Here is a 17602-nt window from a genome sequence, read left to right on the forward strand (position 1 = left end):
CCCACCTTCCCCAGGCACAGCCCCCCGCAGCAGATGCATCCCACTGATTCCTTTCCTTGGGTGGCAGGCTGCAATTTGTGTTGGAGTTTGGCTTTCGAGTGAAACTCTTGGCTTGTCACTCTCAAGGCACAACACGCTCCCTAAATAGCAGGCTAAATTTCCCCACCTAGCCTTAAAAAATAAAAGAGTCCTCTGCCAAATGAAAGGACATATTCCAGTATTCTTTGTTGTTGCAACAAATTGGGTGGATACTGTCAGACTTCTGTATTCTGGGAATACTTCCAGAGCCTCTTTCTGTGTGCAAGTCGGTTACCATGTAATTGTCAACTTAAATTGCAGTGTTGGATAACTGAGCTGGGGCTGAGAGAATCTCTCTGCGAGCCTCAGCCCGGGGCTCTGCGAGCCAGGAGAGGGAGCACAGGGGGCTGCAGGCCTGGGGGCTGCCCTGGGGGCTTTGGGGTGCTTGTGGTGGCACCAGGGCTGAGCACAGCCCTGCCCGGGCAGGAGGGGGACCACCGGGTCACTGAGGCTGGAAAAGCCCTCCAAGGTCATGGAATCCGTGCTGTGCCCACCTTGTCACTGTGGCCAGGCCATCCTGGGGCACCTCTGGGGCTGGGGACTCCACCTGGGCACTGGTTCCCTGCAGGTCACAGCCAGGACAGGGGACAGGGGACAGGGGACAGGGGACAGGCCTGCGGCTTCAGGACAAAACAAACGCTGCTTTCGGTGCGATGGGAACGTCTTCACCCTCTTCCTTCCCCTTTCAAGCTGGCAGCTCGCTGTGCTGTGTTTGCTTTAGCCCCAGTCCCAGTGACAATTAGCGCTCCGAGGCCAGATTAAGCTGTTTTCGCTTGTTTTCCTTTTCACTTTGATTTCCACCTCCTCCAAATTCTTAATCCTGCTGAATATTTCATCTCTTGTAAGCCCATCAGTGCAGGGGCTCCCAGCGGGCCCAGCTCTGTTCCAGCTGCTCTGCTGGAGCTGCAGCTCAGAGCAGCTTCCCCTGCCCCGAGCCGCAGCATCCGGGACGGGAACCGCGGTGGGCACCGAGGGGAACGCGGGGCTGGCTGGGAAAGCAGAGCTGCCCTGCTTCCCACCTTCCCTGGGCACGTGGGGAGCCCCTGGGCAGCCACGGCAGGGGGGTCCCGCCCTTGGTCTGGGGAGGGAAAGGGTCAGGGTGGTGTGAGCCCCGAGGGGGTGACCCCTGTGCAAGGGCTGTGGGGAATGACCAGGGATGGTGCTGTGGGGTCAGGGAATGGCCCAAACTGGGAGGGACCCACAGGTGTCAGCCAGTCCAGACCCCACTGTCGCTACTGGACACGAAGTGAAGAAAAAAGGGAAGTTTATTTTTTATTTTTTTATTCCAACATTTCTAGTTTTCTAAGAGTGACAGTGGACTGGAGGGTGACAGTGCCACCTCTCCAAGGACACTGGACAAACTAATAGTCTATCAACTTTTTTTTTTCTTCTATAAAGGAATGCAAAACAAGGAGTTATTTACGGAAAGTGTGTGAGAAAGTTCGCTACAAGACTGTCAGCATCACGAGGCTTGGAAAATCTTAAAAAATCAGGGTGACACCCCCCAACAACCCCACTGTGGGCACCCCTGGGAGCGTGTTTCAAACGTTCCTGGGGTAGAGAACCTCTTCCCAATATCCACCCTCCCACAGCTCCAGCCATTCCCTGCCTCCTGCCCGTCTGATTGTGATTCCCCACCAAAAGCTGCACTTTTGCCTCTTTCCTGTGGCTGCTCCCTGGGATGCTCTGGGACTCAGGGCTGGGGCTCTGCCCTGCGCTTGTGCTGTTGACAAAAACACTTCCTGACGGGCAGCTGGTTTCTTCTGCCTGTCAGAATGTCATTTCCAGCTCCAGCCAGCTCTGCAGGGCTGTCCATTGGGACAGACACACTCCCACTCCAGATCCTCCCTCCTGCCTGGAAGGGCAGCTGGGAGAGGGGGCTGGCTCTGATTCCAGCCTGCCTGGGGCCACGGTGTCCCTGTCCCCAGGGCTGATGTCACAGGGGGTGGCTGCCCTTTGTAAAGAGCCCTTTTACCATCCAGACCTGCTCCTCAATGTCCCTTTGACCACCCAGACCTTCCCCTGCTCCTCAATGTTCCCTTTACCATCCAGACCAGCTCCTCAATGTCCCTTTTACCACCCAGACCCTCCCCTGCTCCTTAATGTCCCTTTTCCCATCCAAACCAGCTCCTCAATGTCCCTTTGAGCACCCAGACCTGCTCCTTGACGTCCCTTTTACCACCCAGACCCTCCCCTGCTCCTCAATGTCCCTTTTCCCATCCAGACCAGCTCCTCAATGTCCCTTTCACCACCCAGACCTCCCCTGCTCCTCAATGTCCCTTTTCCCATCCAGACCAGCTCCTTGACATCCCTTTGACCACCCAGATCCCTCATTGTCCCCTTTACCACTCAGATCCTCCCCTTCTCCTCGATGTCCCTTTACCACCCAGACCCCCTGCTCCTTGGTGTCCCCATGGGTTTGCAGGGCTGTGTCTTCCAGGAGGAACCCCCTGACACAAAGCAGCTCCTCCAGCAGTTCTGGGAACCCTGCAGAGCCCCAGTGCTCCTCACCTGGGTGAAGCAGCTCCTCCAGCAGGCTCTGGGAACCCTGCAGAGCCCCAGTGCTCCTCACCTGGGTGAAGCAGCTCCTCCAGCAGGCTCAGGGAACCCTGCAGAGCCCCAGTGCTCCTCACCTGGGCCGTGCGCTCCCGCTCAGAGCCCTGGGTGGCTGCGGGCTGGCTGGGACGAGCATTCCCTGGCAGCAGGCGGCTCCAGGAGCCGGTGCCAAGGGAGCTGTGGTGGCATATGTTCCCTCTCAGAGCAGGGTTACACCCCCGGCTCATTAGGAGCTCCTTGCCTCGTCTGTCTTGGGGCATATGCAGGAGAGGCCGGTGCCAAGCTGGCAGCGCCGAGCAGCAGCTCCCAGAGGCTGGCAGGGAGCTGTTCCTGCACTTCTGTGCTCCCACAAAAGCTTTCTCCTGCACTTCTGTGCTCCCACAAAAGCTTTCTCCCGCACTTCTGTGCTCCCACAAAAGCTTTCTCCTGCACTTCTAAGCTCCCACAAAAGGTTTCTCCTGCACTTCTGTGCTCCCACAAAAGCTTTCTCCCACACTTCTGTGCTCCCACAAAAGGTTTCTCCCGCACTCCTGTGCTCCCACAAAAGCTTTCTCCTGCACTTCTGTGCTCCCACAAGCGCAGCCCCGAGCATCCTGAGCATCCCGAGCATCCTGCTCCAGGTGATCCCTGACAAGGAGCGCGTTGGGTTGGGTTGGGTTGGGTTGGGTTGGGTTGGGTTGGGTTGGGTGGGGAGGATCCCGGTAGCCCCCCGGTACTCCCGAGGCCGGTGCCACGGGCAGCGCAGCCCCGGTGGGAATTCAGCACATTCCTGAATGATGGCTCTGGTGGTTTAGCAGGATCTGGAGCCCATGCTAATGGCTCATTGCTGAACCGTAAGTGGTTGTGTTATACTTTGGATTTATTGGAGGCCAAGGGATTAATTTCCTGAAATATACGGTCATGATGTTGAGGTTAAATTAAGATCTCATTCAAAAGGATTCTTTTTATTATATTTAATTTGTAACCCCTTTTCTCTAGCCATTTTACAGCTATTCCTCCCCCTCCCTTCAATGTTCAGTGTCATGTTTCCAGGAAGAATCTTATTTCATGCAGACTAAGAGCATTTTTCAGTATAACCTTTTACAGTTCCTCACTGTTCAAGTTCCTCCAGTCTCGCTTGTTTATACACAACAAGGTCTTAAATCCTCTCTTGGAAAATAAAGATGTTGATGCAAAAGCAACAAGAGCTTCTGGCAGAGCTCAAATCCATCCGTTCTCTCCTCCTTCCCCACATGCCACCCCCTTCAATCTGCTGGAACTAAAAGCCCTTTTACTTCAGCGCTTGAGCACTTTGATAAAATGCATGTTGAGTAAATCTTACATGACATTTTTACTCTGGGTGAGATGTATATAAAGTCGAGCTGGCTCAGTGCTGGCCTCGCTTCGCCCTTCCCCGGGATGCCATTATGGAACTGATAAATTAACTGTGCAAATCGGCGCTGCCAGAGGCGTGAGGAGGAGCAGGGACGGGGAACGTGGCAAGGACGAGGCGCTGGGTGCAGGGAACAGGAAGAGATTTGGGAAGGGAAGGCTCTGGGGAGCCCTTGGGGCTCCTGAAGAGGCAAAGGGCTCCAAGACTGTCAGGACCCAGCACATCCCTCTGGCTGTGCCGAGCAGCCCAGACCCTGCCAGGGGCTCAGAGACCCAGGCACAGAGCCCAAAACGCCCCTGTGCATTTGATTATGACCCGTGGAGCAAATTACCGACCTTGTATGAAGATCAGCAAGCCACAACAGTTTAAGTAGAATATTAGTGAAGTTATCATGGGGTGGAAAAGTAGATTTTAGGGGTTTTGGTATGGGGGCTCGGGAGGCAAGATGGAGGGGACTGGGTGTGCCCAGCCTATCTCCTTCTTCTTCTTTTTGGCCTCCATCTTCTGCTGTGATGGTGGCACTTACAGATTGGTATAGAAGCTCAGTGTCTAACACAGGTGATATTGTAAATATTGTACATGTAGTTTTTGGTATAAAGACATAACACCACCCCGGGGCAGGCAGAGTGCCTGGACTGTCTGGCTGAGGTCAGCTCAGCTCTCGGCAGGGCAGGCGAAATTTTTTTACAGATAAGATACATAAACAACCTTGAGCCCGAGCAATGAAGAGCCCTGACTCCTTCTTCAAGCGCCGGGCTGGGAAAAGAGACTTTGGAACTTTCCTCGGGGCGGCTCTGAGCAGCAGAGACCCCGACACAAGACAGAGGGACCCGGGACAAGGGTGGCAGCCCCAGCGCGGAGCTCCCAGCGCAGCCTGGCCGGGGGCTGCCCGCACTCCCAGCCGGGCTCTCAGCTGCCCCGCTTGTCTCTGTGCCCCCGTGTCCCCCCAGAAGTGCTGACGGACGCGCTGAGTGCCGTATCTGCGGCTCGCAGCCCCGGCGGGGTCAGGCGCGCTCAGCGGGTGCTGACTGGCATCCACGGGCCAGATAAGATAAAAACAACTGATGACAGCAGGGAAGTGAAACAGTCGGCTCAGCACTTGGATTGGTGCCCGGCTAAGAGGAAGGGAGAAAAAAACCGAGGAGGGCCGGTGGGGAGGGGAAGAGGGTGGAATATGGATTAGAATAGAAACTCTGGAAAAAGCTATCAGGAGGCAGCAGATTTGGGTGTTAAATATTTATGAATTAGCGGCACTTGTCGGGTTCTCTGTGAGCTGAGAGTTTCCAGGATGGGAGCGAGTGTGGCTGCGATCCCGCCGTGCCAAACTGTGGATGGTGGGGAAAGCAAAGGCAGGGATGGGGGGAAAAGGAAAAGCAGGGATGGGGAAAGGAAAGGCAGGGATGGGGAAAGGAAAGGCAGGGATGGGGAAAGGAAAGACAGGAATGGGGAAAGGAAAGGCAGGGATGGGGAAAGGAAAGGCAGGGATGGGGGAAAGGAAAGGCAGGAATGGGGAAAGGAAAGGCAGGGATGGGGAAAGGAAAGGCAGGGATGGGGGGAAAGGAAAGGCAGGGATGGGGGGGAAAGGAAAAGCAGGGATGGGGGGGAAAGGAAAAGCAGGGATGGGGGGGAAAGGAAAGGCAGGGATGGGGAAAGGCAGGGATGAGGGAAGGAAAGGCAGGAATGGGGGGAAAGCAGAGGCAGGGATGGGGGGAAAGGAAAGGCAGGGATGGGGGGAAAGGAAAGGCAGGGATGGGGAAAGGAAAGGCAGGGATGAGGGGAAAGGAAAGGCAGGAATGGGGAAAGGAAAGGCAGGGATGGGGAAAGGAAAGGCAGGGATGGGGAAAGGAAAGGCAAGGATGGGGGGAAAGGAAAGGCAGGGATGGGGAAAGGAAAGGCAGGGATGGGGAAAGGAAAGGCAGGGATGGGGACAAAAGCAAAGCCCTGGCTGGTGACAGGCCAGGCAAGGTGACCAGCTGCAGTGGCTCTGGCAGTGCCGAGGCTGGCAGCAGAGTGGGATAAAGCCAGATGAGGAGCAGAAAGGATAAATGAGGTGCCATAAAAGTGACTATTATTATTCAGAAAATTCCGCTGAAGAGCATTGGAGTAATTAAATCATAATTGCCTATTACTCAGCTGAAGTGACATTGTAAGTGGCTGAAGGTCTGTGACGAGCAGGGGAAGGGGGGCTCGGCTGTTCCTGCACTCTGGGGATGGGATGGGTGGATCCCCCAGCAGCTGGGCAGAAATCCTGGCCCCCTGTGAAGGTCAAAAATCCCCCCTGAGCCTGCAGAGCTCATTCCCAGTGGGACAGAGAACCTGTGGGTGCTGCAGGAAGGGAGGCAGGAGAGACTCCACCTTCACAAGAGGTGCCCAAGCTGGCCCAGGCCGGCTGGAGAATGGCCAGGTATCCTGGAGGTGAGAATTCCTTGGGGTTAGGCTGACCCACTAAGCCTTGAGAGCTTTAATGGAGTTGTTTCCCACCAGGAAACCCAGAGCTGCAAATGCTGTAAGCCCTTAATTACAGAGCAGTGTTTATGGAACATGTGCAGGGCTCAGGTACCCTGCAGCACAGGGAGGGGAGGCAGGGCTGCCCAGGGCAGGGGGAGCTTCCCGGGCTCTCTCTGGTGCCATGGAGCATCCCCTCGGCCAGCCAGGCTGGCACCAGCTGCCCTTTCAGCTCCAGGGGACGTGTGGGCAATGTTTGCTTTTGCTTCCTCGTTTTTGTTTCAGAGCCGCTCCGTGCTTCACTTCCTGCAATGCCCCGAACCGAGGCCTCCCTGCGCTGGGGGACAGCTGAGCATCCCCTCATGGATTTCTCCCTTTTCCGCTGCCCCCTCCCCACCTTGCCCTGTGAATGGGCAGGGAGAGCTGCCCTGCCCTGCCCTGCCGTGCCCCCAGACCCTTCCCACAGGAATGCCCAGGCTGGAAGGGCCGGACCGAGCCCTGGCCATGTCCCCCCTCCCTCCCAGATGGGGAACAAGAGGAGAAGTCCCGTCGCTGTTGCTGCTGCTGGCCTTTATCCTCCTCCAGCTCCAGCCTGGAGCGAGGTCCAGCAGTGAGATCCAGGCCAGCTGGGTGGGGAACACGCTGGCAAGGAGGGAGAGGAGCATCCCCTGTGTGGCAGCCTGAGGGATCACCCCTCGGCCCCAGGCAGCGCCAGCCTCCGGCGGAGCAGAGGAGCTGCTGCCTGCTCCCACCGGCTGCGTTCCTTTGGATTTTGGAAATCGCTGTCAAATGAGTCACCTGGCAGAGCAGCACCGCCCCCCGCGAGGGGAGCAGCGCTGCCAGGGAGCTGCTGCCAGCACAGCATCGTGCCTCAGCCAGCCCCTTGTGCTGGGCTCTGCAGAGCCGGCTGGGGAGCCAGGCTGCTGCCAGGCCTGACCCTGCCCTGTGCCAGGGCTGAACCCTGCATTGTGCCAGGGCTGACCATTGTGCCAGGGCTGACCCCTGCATTGTGCCAGGGCTGACCCTGCCCTGTGCCAGCTCTGACCCCTGCATTGTGCCAGGGCTGACCCTGCCCTGTGCCAGGGCTGAACCCTGCATTGTGCCAGGGCTGACCCTGCCCTGTGCCAGGGCTGAACCCTGCATTGTGCCAGGACTGACCCTGCCCTGTGCCAGCTCTGACCTCTCTGCTGGTGCCAGCTCTGACCCCTGCCCTGTGCCAGCTCTGACCCTGCATTGTGCCAGGGCTGACCCTGCCCTGTGCCAGGGCTGACCATTGTGCCAGGGCTGACCCTGCCCTGTGCCAGGGCTGACCATTGTGCCAGGACTGACCCTGCACTGTGCCAGGGCTGACCTCTGCATTGGTCCCCCCTCTCCATCTGGGTGTCCCTATGTCCATCTGGGTGTCCCTGTGTCCATCCGCATGTCCCTGTGTCCATCTGAGCACTCTGTGTCCATCTGAGTACCTTGTGTCCATCTGGGTGTCCCTGTGTCCATCTAGGGTCCATGTGTCCATCTGAGCACCCTGTGTTCATCTGGCTGTCCCTGTGTCCATCCAGGTGTCTGTGTGTCCATCTGAGTACCCTGTGTCCGTCTAGGGTCCCTGTGTCCATCCGGGTGTCCTTGTGTCCATCTGGGTGTCCCTGTGTCCATCCAGGTGTCCCTGTGTCCATCCGCGTGTCCCTGTGTCCATCTGAGTACCCTGTGTCCATCTGAGTACCTTGTGTCCATCTGGGAGTCCCTGTGTCCATCTGGGTGTCCCTGTGTCCATCTGGGTGTCCGTGTGTCCATCTGAGCACCCTGTGTCCATCTGGCTGTCCCTGTGTCCATCCGTGTGTCCCTGTGTCCATCTGGGAGTCCCTGTGTCCATCCGGGTGTCCCTGTGTCCATCTGGGAGTCCCTCTGAGCCCAGCCCAACCTTTCCCTTGGCTCCCGCTGCCCTGGCAGGGGTTAAAGGGCCTGAGGAGGGCACAGGGCTCTGGAGCTGCAGACAATAAAACTTCCCTGAAGTTTGGGAGGCCCTGGCACAGACCCATCCCTGTACTTAAGCAGAAAATCACCAGAGAAGTGCTATAATCTGACAGATTTTTCACAGGCTTAAATATTCATGAATTAGAAGAATTGGCAGAATTTTCTACATTATTAGCTTTCATCATGGCTCCAGGAGCAGTTGGTGCACTGGCTGCTCTTCAAAAGCTATTAATCGAGTCTGTCATCACAGCAGCCATTTTTTAATTAGCTGCTTTACGGAACGATCTGGTGCAGGAGGGGGACTGCAACATTTAAATGGTATTAAAGTTTTAAAGGTGCCCCTTTCCATTTTTAATCCCCGGTTCTGGAAGGCCACGGTGGGGAACCAAAGGCTCCGATGGTTAACTGCTGCTTTCCTCTGGAAAAAAAGGGACTCTTGGAAAACCCAGCTGCTCCTACCCGGGGAAGGAATTGCAAGGGGGGGAAAAATGGTTCTGGAAGCTCGCAGCATTCCTGCCCGATGAAATCAAGCAGGATCTCTGTGGCTGCAGCGCAGAGGGAGCTGCAGGGCTGGGGGGCAGGACCGGCCTCGGCTGGGCTGGGATTTGGGGAACTCTCATGGAAATGCTCTCCTGCATCCCTGCCTGGCTCCAGGGTGTGCCAGGGGCATCTCCTGGGCGGGCAGAGCCTGGGGAGCCCCAGCACAGGCGAGTGCCACCCCCAGCATCCTGAGCTGTGTGGGGAGCAGGAGCTGGCAGGAATCCTGCGGGATGGAACCTGGAGCTGGGGCAGCTTGGAAAGAGCTCCAAAACACCAGGGGCCTGTGAACCCCATGTGTGGGGTGCTCCTGCATCCATGTGTGGGGTGCTCCTGCATCCCTGGGGGCTGTTCCTGCATCCATGGGGCTGCTCCTGCATCCATTGGGCTCTTCCTGCATCAACACTGGGGGCTGTTCCTGCATCCATGTGGGGGCTGTTCCTGCATCCATGGGGCTGTTCCTGCATCCCTGGGGGCTGTTCCTGCATCCATGTGGGGGCTGCTCCTGCATCCATGGGGCTGTTCCTGCATCCCTGTGGATTTCTCCCACATCCCCACAGGCTGCCATGGAAGCACACCTTTGGCCCCAGCTGGGAATTGTGAGGGCTGTGATCCCAGGAACCGGGGCATTAAATGCCTCTGTGCCCTGCCTTGGCCTTGGCAGGGGCCTGGGCTGGATTTTTATTATTTTTGTATAAAGCTGGACTTTTGTTTGGGATTCTACAGCCCCTGAATCCCTGCCCATGCTTGGGAAACAAGCTCCAGAGCTGGGATGCCACTGAATGTCCACTGGAAACCCCTCCTGACCAGGAGGTGCCCAGCTCTGGGGGTCTTCAGGGGCTTGGGGCATGGGACAGATCCCTGCTCACATCCTGGGATTGGGATGCAGGGGGAGCAGGGGGAGAGAGGGGCTGAGGGTTGCCCTGTCCTGGAGGGGGACACGGAGCCGGGGTCACCCCAGGCAGCGAGGGAGGGTCTGTGGGAAGGCTGGATCCATGGGAGGGTTGGATCCATGGGAGGGTTGGATCCATGGGAAGGTTGGATCCATGGGAGGGTTGGATCCCTGGGAAGGTTGGATCCATGGGAGGGTTTGATCCATGGGAAGGTTGGATCCATGGGAGGGTTGGATCCATGGGAGGGTTGGATCTATGGGAAGGTTGGATCTATGGGAAGGTCGGATCCATGGGAGGCTCGGATCCATGGGAAGGTTGGATCTATGGGAGGGTTGGATCCATGGGAAGGCTGGATCCATGGGAAGGTTGGATCCATGGGAAGGTTGGATCCATGGGAAGGTCAGATCCATGGGAAGGTTGGATCCATGGGAGGGTTGGATCCATGGGAGGCTCAGATCCATGGGAGGCTCAGATCCATGGGAGGTTCAGATCCATGGGAGGTTCAGATCCATGGGAGGCTCAGATCCATGGGAAGGTTGGATCCATGGGAGGGTTGGATCCATGGGAAGGTCAGATCCATGGGAGGCTCAGATCCATGGCAAGTTCAGATCCATGGGAGGTTCAGATCCATGGGAAGGTTCAGATCCATGGGAAATTCAGATCCATGGGAGGTTCAGATCCATGGGAAATTCAGATCCATGGGAGGCTTGGATCCATGGGACGTTCAGATCCATGGGAGGTTCAGATCCATGGGAGGCTCAGATCCATGGGAAGGTTGGATCCATGGGAGGCTCGGATCCATGGGAGGCTCGGATCCATGGGAGTCTCGGATCCATGGAATTTTGAGGCTCGGATCCATGGGGTTACCCCAAACAGCCAAACACGCTGCCCGAGCTTCTCCCTAAACTTCCCCAGCCCTGCCCTTGGCTCTGCTCCCCGAGCCAGAGGTGCCGCTGCTCTCCTGCCTGGTTATTTGCATGGGAAACGCTGCAAAACTCTGCCTTTGTGGTGGCTCGAAATGGGAATTTTTTGGCATCAGTGTCGCGTCTCCAGCTCTGGCTGCTCCTCCTGCCAGCGCTGTAATTTGTGTATTGTGGTGCCGGTGTCCCGCTGACCGGGACGGGAATTGCTGTCTGGGGAAGATTTCCCTCAATTGTCATGTAAAACATGGAAAGCAAAGAAATTGGCAGCTACAATCGCTAAAATGCCACTGCTGCCTCTCCAGCCCTTGAGAGGCCGCTCTTTGTGATTCCGTCTGGGGGTTTTTGGTGATGTGGAATAGGGAAAGTCTGAACCTCGGGCTTCAGGTGGATTTTAATCCCTTGTGGGAAACCAATCTTTTATTGAAGTGTAAATATTTGTGTTTTGGTTGTAAACTGTGACCCCCTGAGAGACTCCAGCTCTGCCCGCAGATCCTCAAGAAAAGGGGGAACCAATTCTGCTCTGCTCCTCAGCTTCAGGGGAGGAAGAATGGGGAAACATTCCCAGAAAAAAAAAAAAAAATTTTTGCTAACATTGGGTGACTTTTCCTGGGTTTTCTTGCTCAGAACCCCCTGGAGAAGCCAGCCCGGGAGCAGGGTGGGATGTGGGATGTGGGAAGGGCAGGAATTGCTGCGTTTCAGCCGCTCGCCCTCGCTCTCTTGAAAACCCCGTGGGTTTGTTGCTTTTTTGTACCTCTGCTCCATCATTTTTCATGTTTAGTCACTCCAGTGAGGCACACGCCCTCCTTGGCAATTAATTGTGGTTGTTCCCTGCGAGTTCTTGAACAAAACTTTCTTTTATTAGGACTCCAAGCGTCCAAAAGCTTTGCAGAACTGCTGGGATCCTGCAGCTCACGCTGGCCTTTAATTACATCCCCCAGACAGCAGGATTTATTAGCAGAATATACTCAGTGAGTCCTTTAAAGTGTTTAACACACAGCTCTGCTTTGCTATTTACATTTGGGGGTAAAAACGAGGATTTACATTGAAATTCAAATGGAACCTGAGCAAAATGAGGGGGTTTGTGGAGAGCACCCCCTGCAATCCCTCAATCCTGCTCTGCATGGGGCTGGGAAGGAGGAAAATGCTGCTGGAGGTTGTGAGAGTGGTGGGGAATGGCAGGAAAGTGGGCTGGGATTGGGATTGGGATTGGGATTGGGATTGGGATTGGGATTGGGAGCAGCTCTGCAGCCAGGCAGGGATTTCCACACATCCCTTGTGCTCCAGAGCCCCTCGGAACGTGGGGCTGGGAGGGAACTCACACGTCCATTGGAGAAAGCCCCAAAATCAGCTTTATTTCCCCTGCCTGAACAATGCAGCCATATGGGCCTGTCCTCATTAAAGGCCTTTTTTCTGTGAGGAAAGCGCGGCAGAACGAGTGTGGAAGCTGACATAATTAAAGGCTCCTTTCTCCCCAGCCGTGCTGCTGCGGCCTTTGAAGAGCTCGGGGATCCCGGAGGAATGCTCTGAACTCGGCAATATTTTGATAGCTGCAATAACATAATCAAAAGATGCTTTCATGAGGAGAGCACCTTGTGTGCATTGCTCCCCTCTGATGGGGTCCAGAGCCCATGGGGAGCTGGGTTTGCTGCCAGGGCAGCTGCTCCAGGGACTGCCTGAGCAGGGCTGGCAGGGACCAGAGCCATTCCCTCATTCCCTGCTCCCTGTGCCCCTGGCCAGAGCCATTCCCTCATTCCCTGCTCCCTGTGCCCCTGAGCAGAGCCATTCCCTGTGCCCCTGGCCAGAGCCATTCCCTGTGCCCCTGTCCAGAGTCATTCCCTGTGCCCCGGTCCAGAGCCATTCCCTGCTCACTGTTCCCCTGACCAGAGCCATTCCCTGTGCCCCTGAGCAGAGCCATTCCCTGCTCCCTGTGCCCCTGGCCAGAGCCATTCCCTGCTCCCTGTGCCCCTGAGCAGAGCCATTCCCTGTGCCCCTGACCAGAGCCATTCCCTGCTCCCTGTGCCCCTGAGCAGAGCCATTCCCTGTGCCCCTGGCCAGAGCCATTCCCTGCTCCTTGTGCCCCTGACCAGAGCCATTCCCTGCTCCCTGTGCCCCTGTCCCCCTGCCCCAGCCCTGGGCTGACCCAGCACAGGCTGGGGGTGACCTGGGGAGAGGGGGCTGCAGCTCCAAATGTGGTTCTGGGCCCTCCAAAGGGCTGCACACAGCCTTTCTCTGCTGCCAGAGAGGCAGCCAGGTTGTTTTTCATGCTGAAATGCTCATTAAGGCACTTCAGTGTCTCCCTGCTCAGCTTTGGGCAGGGATCCGGGATCCTCCTCCCACTGCAGCGCCCGGTTTGTCCCTGTCCCCAGGCCAGCCCCAGCCGTGCCCATCCACCTGAGTCCTGGCACCAGGAAACTGGGGCAGCTCCTTCATCATTAAGCTGGAATCATTAAGCGTTAATCAGGCCAAATGAGGGGTTTGGATCCCGCTGCTGCCTCGCACCAGGCTCTGGCTCCTGTGTGAGCTCCTGAGGCAGAGCTGGCCCGGGGCTCGGGGGCTCTGCGGGCACGGGGCCACCACCGTCCCCTGCCCCGGGACCCTGTGGCTCTCTGGAGATCCCAGAGTGGTTTGGATGGGAAGGGACCTCACAGACCATCCAGTGCCACCCCTGCCACTGTGCCAGGCTGCTCCCCGCCCTGTCCAACCTGGCCTTGGGCATCCCAGGGGCAGCCCCAGCTGCTCTGGGCACCCTGTGCCAGGGCCTGCCCACCCTCACAGACAGGAATTCCTTCCCAATCTCCCACCCATCCCTGCCCTCTGGCAGTGGGAGCCATTCCCTGTGTCCTGTCCCTCCATCCCTTGTCCCCAGTCCCTCTGCAGCTCTCCTGGAGCCCCTTCAGGCCCTGGAAGGGCTCTGAGGATTCCCTGGATCTTTCCCTTCTCCAGGTGAGCACCCCCAGCTCTCCCCAGCCTGGCTCCAGCCCTGGAGCAGCTCCATGGCCTCCTCTGGGCTCCCTCCAGCAGCTCCACATCCTGCTGCTGTTGGTTGCAGCACTTCAGGTCCCATCTCTGGGGGATGATTCTCCCCTGGCGAGGTTTGGGGTTGGTACCCACGGGAATTCCCTGCCCCAGTAAATCCCAACATTGGGAATCCTCATGGCCAAAGGCTGAGCGTGCCCAGCACAGGGAACCCCCAGCAGCACTTCTGTCCCCATCCTGACAGATTTGATGCCTCCCCAGCCAGGTCTGATGGGCTCTCATGGATCTCTTGGCTGCAGGCTGGGTTGGCACCACGGGGTTTGCACTCCTTGGATCCCAGCCCCAGGGATCGCCTCTCCCGTTATCCCTCCTGATCCTCTCCCGGCCCCAGCCACATGGCAACCACACCACGTAATGCAACTTCTGTGCCGAGGTTATTCTCTTTTCTTTTTCTTTTTTTTTTTTTTTTTCTCCCTCTATTGTTGCTTTGCCAAGATTTCCCTCTTGTTCCGAGGAGGAGCCGCCTGAAAAGAGCAGCAGCAGCTCTGGAGCGAGGCCGGGCCCCGAGCAAATCAACTCGACAAGTGTCTTCACAGGAGTCAGCCTGCACAGGGGGCAGCTGGGGAGCAGCCAAACAAAAGCCCCTCCAAATGGCTGCTTGGATTTCAGCTGGGTTTCCTGGAATGTCTCATCACACCCAGCAACAATGCGGCAGGAGGAAGGGTGGCTTGGGGAGAAGCTTCGAGCCCAGCGCTGCAGGAGGAGCAGCACAAACAGCTCTGGGACATCTCTGGGGTTTGCAGCTGGGAAAGGAGCAGGGCCTGCTGGCCCTGTCCCCAGTGGACACGGGAATGGGGTCTGGAAGAGGGGCTGGGCTGTGGGCACCACCTCCAGCTCCTGCTGCTCAGAGAGGGGAAGAGATGGGGTTGTTTGGGCTGGGAATGGGAGAACAGCAGGAGAGGGGGGATTGGGGGCTGGGGTACAGGGAAGGGGCTGATGTGGTTCCTGTGCCCCCGGGACCATGGCCAGGCACCAGCCTGGGCACTGGGAAACTGCCCCATTCCAGACCCTGGGATGCTGGGAAGTGCCCAAATTGCCCCATTTCTGCCCCAAACTCCCCAGCCGTGGCACTGCTGCTTTTTGATGTCATTTCTCACAGAGGGCAAAAGCCAGGCCGGATTTCTGCCCTGCCCATGGTGCAGGTCAGCCTTTATCCTTCAGAGTGAGGGAGCGGTCCCGGGGCAGTGGTTTGGGGAAGGATCTCAGTCTCAGGTTTGCTTAGATCTGGTATTTATCAATTGTGGGCCAGCACTGGCTGTCCTGTGCTCAGCATCCTGCCTGGAGCTGTTTCCATGGGAGATGTTGGCCAGGAGAGCATCAAGGATGGAGCGGGACCATCATTCCCAAAACACCTTCACACCCAAACTCCCTTTTTATTCCCATTTCCTTTCCTTTACAGCTGCTGGAAGATGGGTTTGTTTAGGAGCAGGAATTATCGCGTTGCCTCTTTTCCCCTCCAAACCCACCCTACCTCCATTTCCCCCTCGTTTCTGCATCTTCTAATTCTCGACTCCTCAGCCGTACTGGCCACTTTAGCATAAGAAATGAAATTAATTCTCATGCTCAGGCTCCGAATGTAAATTCCTTTATTAATAATTGAAATGGATTTATTTATGCAGTTTGATATTTCTCAGGTTCAGGGAAGCAATTCATTTTTCTCGCGTTGATGATCAACAGACACCGTCATTAAGCTCCTTCCCCCCGCCCCATCCCCTTCTCCCATCTCATCCTGGTAAACAGATAAAAGCTGGGAGCCCGCTGGTCCTGGCAGCCTCCAGGGAAGATTTCCATGAGCTCATGGAAGTAAATAATTAATTGGACTTTATCTTCCATCGACTTCGGACAGTTCCTCCACAGGAAAGGGGTGGATTCTTCTCCCAGATGTTTCCAGTCCCCCGCCATTTCCAGTCCCCAGATGTTTCCAGTCCCCACCATTCCCAGTCCCCAGATGTTTCCAGTCCCCACCATTTCCAGTCCCCAGATGTTTCCATTCCCCAGGAGTTCCTGCCTGGAGCCTCCAAGGAGAGCAGCAGCATCCCTGGCTCAGCTGGAGAGGCTGGAGCATCCCATGGGAGCAGGGATATGTTCATGCAGCCACAGCACCCCGGGCTGGGAGAAATGGGGATGTGGGGGGATGCTTTCAGCAAGAATCCCATGGATTTCCTTGGAATGAGGTGTCCCAGAGCCAAAGCCCCCATGCAAACCCCCCCAGCCCGAGCCCACCTCGGGCAGCTCCTGGCACCTGGTTTTCATTGGCCTGAGGGGTCCTCCCAGCCCTCGGGGCAGGGATCCCACCAAAACCCGGGAATGGTTTGAATTTCCAGCTGTTTCCTTGTGGTGTGGAGCCCTGGGAGATGCCCTGGGCTCTGGATCTGGGGGTGGGTTTGCCTCTCCTCCTGCAGGGGTGACGCCCTGTGCCGGGCAGGCTGCGGGCGATGTCACGCAGCTGAAAGTGGCACTTCTGGCCCCAAACGGAGCCACCGGCCCCATGGCATCGGTGGGAGGTGGGAGGAGCTCCTGGGTTTCCCCGCTGAAGCACGGGGGCTGTGCTGGAGGTTTCCCTTTCATCCCAGCTTTGTCAGAGCCAGAAGCATCCGAGCTGTGCCGAGCGCGGCCGTTCCCGGCTCCCCTCCCGCTCGCTCTGGAGAAGCTTTAACATTTCTCTTTTATCTCGCTCCTGTGAGCTTCAAAGAGGCCAGGGAGCCCAGTCCTACCTTCCTGCAGCTGGGGATTATCCAGGCCCTGCTCTGGGCCTTGCCAGGGATCCTCTGGAACCGGTTTGTTTGGGGTCGGGCAGCTCCTGTGTGGGTGCAGAACCAGGGGGCTCCGGAGCTTTCCAGCACCCTGGCACCATGGAGGGCACGAGGCTGGGCAAAGCCGGGTCCTCTCCCCTCTCTGCCTGCACAGCATGTCCCTGCAGGCAGGAATTCCACAGGAATCTCCTCAGTTAGGTGTGGGATGGAGTGACCAGAGGAATGGCTTCCCCAGGGGGCAGGGATGGACAGGAATTTGGGAAGGAATTGTTTTATGGGAAGTGGTGAGGTCCTGGTGGGAATTTGGGAAGGAATTGTTTTCTGGGAAGGTGGTGAGGCCCTGGCAGGAATTTGGGAAGGAATTGTTTTATGGGAAGTGCTGAGGTCCTGGTGGGAATTTGGGAAGGAATTGTTTTATGGGAAGTGCTGAGGTCCTGGCAGGAATTTGGGAAGGAAATGTCTTATGGGAAGTGGTGAGGTCCTGGCAGGAATTTGGGAAGGAATTTTTTTATGGGAAGGTGGTGAGGCCCTGTCAGGAATTTGGGAAGGAATTGTTTTATGGGAAGTGCTGAGGTCCTGGTGGGAATTTGGGAAGGAATTGTTTTCTGGGAAGTGCTGATGTCCTGGCACAGGTGCCCAGAGCAGCTGTGGCTGCCCCTGGATCGCTGGAGTGTCCCAGGCCAGGTGGGACAGGGCTTGGGGCACCCTGGCACAGTGGAAGGTGTCTTTCCAAGGAAAGCCTTTCCAAGGAAATCTTTTCAAACTGTGTTGTGTTTCCAAAGCAGGGAGGAGCTGGCTGGGAGTGCACTGCTCCCCCCTCTCTGCTCAGGGCTCCCAAACCCTGGGCTTCCTGCATTGCTGCCATCTGCATGCCCTGGGAAAAGTCAAAGGCCATGGGCAGGTTTGGCACACAGAACCAGGAGAAGGACTTGGGTCTATTCTGTATTCCCTTGGAAGTACAAATTTGACACTTCTAAACCTGGAACGAGATGGGCCTTGAGGTCCTTTCCAAGCCCAACCATTCCATGATTCTGGGGAGGT

The sequence above is a fragment of the Agelaius phoeniceus genome, chromosome 13 (assembly GCF_051311805.1).
Source record: "Agelaius phoeniceus isolate bAgePho1 chromosome 13, bAgePho1.hap1, whole genome shotgun sequence".
NCBI classification, from domain to species: Eukaryota; Metazoa; Chordata; class Aves; order Passeriformes; family Icteridae; genus Agelaius; species Agelaius phoeniceus.